This window comes from Propithecus coquereli, unplaced genomic scaffold (assembly GCF_000956105.1).
Source record: "Propithecus coquereli isolate 6110/MARCELLA unplaced genomic scaffold, Pcoq_1.0 Scaffold1, whole genome shotgun sequence".
In the NCBI taxonomy this organism is placed as follows: Eukaryota; Metazoa; Chordata; class Mammalia; order Primates; family Indriidae; genus Propithecus; species Propithecus coquereli.
Window position 1 is genome coordinate 12,353,533 of NW_012133857.1, and position 2,385 is coordinate 12,355,917.

Here is a 2,385-nt window from a genome sequence, read left to right on the forward strand (position 1 = left end):
CTCGCTCTTGCTCAGGCTGGTTTCAAACTCCTGAGCTCAAACAATCCGCCTGCCTCGGCCTCCCAGAGAGCTAGGATTACAAGCGTGAGCCACCGTGCCCGGCCATGAAATATATTTTTTAAAAGGCATAAATATCTACAGATGAAATACATAATACCTAGTATAATATGTAGGCCGGGTGGGTAGCTCACTTTGGGAAGCTCAGGTGGGAGTATTGCTTGAAGTCAGGAGTTCAAGATCAGCCTGGGAAAGAGGGAGACCCTGTCTCTACACAAAATAGAAAAATCAGCCAGGCATGGTGGCACACACCTATAGTTCCAGCTACTTGGGAGGCTAAGGCTGGAGGATCCCTTGAGCCCTGGAGTTTAAGATTGCAGTTAAGCTGTGACTATGTCAATGCACTCTAGCTGTAACAACAGAGTGAGACTGTCTCACAAAAAAAAAAAAGAAATATTTAATATCGAGATTGAAAAAAAACACTGAATGGGATTAACAAGAGATTAGACACAACAAATGAAACAATTAGTAAACCTGAAGACATATCCAAAATAAAACACAGAATACAGACTGAATAAAATGAACATAGTATTAGTGAGTTGTGGGACAATTTTAAATGGCCTATTATATAGGTAACTGAAATCCATGAAGGGGAGGGGACAAAAAAATTTTCCAAATTTGAGGAAAAATATAAACCCACTGATCCAGAAAGCTTAACAAACCCCAAGCACAAGAAGTATTTTAAAAGTTACAAAAGCATTTCATTGCTTAAAACCAATGATAAACAGAATTCTTTAAAGCAACCAGAGGGGAAAAATAGACACATTTGTATACAGGAAAGACAGATACAATGATGGTAGATTTCTTGTCAGGAACAATATAAGATAGAAGAAAATGGAGCAATATCTTTAAAGCATGAAAAGAATAAGTGTCAACCTAGAATTCTATGCCCTACAAAAATATCTTTAATAAAAATTAAGGCAATTCCTGAAACACAGCGACTCAGGGGAAAGAAAATAATAAAAAAAAATAAAAGACAAAAAAATAACATATTTTTTTTAAAAAGAAGGCAAAATACAGCCTTCCAGACACACACAAAACTGAAAGAATTCATCTCCAACAGACTTATGCCATAAGAAATGGCAATGGTACAGCAAAAAAGCGAAATAGAAAACAAAGAATAAATGGGACAGTGAAATCAATAGCGAGATGGTAGATGTAAACTAAACTATACCAATCATTTCATTAATGTATAGGGTGTAATGGTCTAAATACCCCAAGTAAAAGGTGGAGATCGTCAGATTGGAGAAAAACACAAGACACATAAGCCGACAAGAAATAAATAATAAATCTAAACATACAAGTTGAAAGTAAAAGGATGGAAAAAATATGCCATGTTAACACCAATCAAAACAAAGTTGGAGTCATCAAAATAAAAAATTTTAGTGCTTTATTTACAGATCAGAAAACATGGCATTACTCCCCAAATTGATATATAGGATCAACACTATGTCTATCAGAATCCCAACTGGATTCATTGTAGAAATTGACATTCTGATTCAAAAACTCATATGAATTTGCAAGGGACTCAGAATAGCCAAAACAATCTTGCAAAGGAGGAATAAAATTGGAGGAGTCACACTTCTTGATTTCAAAACGTATTATTACACAAAGCAACAACAATCACAATATTGTGAAATAAAGATCAATGAGTATTTGAGAGTCCAGATTTAAGCCTATAGCTTTATGGTCAATTAATTTTCAACAAGGGTGCCAAGACCATTCTACAGGGAAAGAATAGTTTTCCACAAATAGTACTAAGACAATTGGATAGACATAGGCAAAAGAATGAAGTTGTATTCTTAACTCATCCCGTGTAGAAATATTAACACAAAACGAGTCGAAGACATAAATGTAAGATTTAAAAAAATACATTAGGTTATTAGGTATGAAATATCCGATTTCCTTGAGTACTATGTTTGACAGTTGATATCTCTTGACATTTCACACGTTGACACTTCTTGTTTTATTTGTATTGTGAGGGTACATCCTCAGTCTTTCAGACAGGCGCAGTGGCTCACGCCTGTAATCCTAGCACTCTGGGAAGCTGAGGCAGGAAGATCGCTTGAGGTCAGGAGTTCCAGACCAGCCTGAGCAAGAGCTAGACCCCGTCTCCACTAAAAACAGAAAAAATTAGCCAGTCAACTAAAAATAGAGACAAAAAATTAGCCGGGTGTGTTGGTGAGCGCCTGTAGTCCCAGCTACTCAGAAGGCTGAGGCAGGAGGATGGCTTGAGCCCAGGAATTGGAGGTTGCTATGAGCAAGGCTGACACCACGGCACTCACTTTAGCCTGGGCAATAAAGCAAGACTGTGTCTAAAAAAAAAAA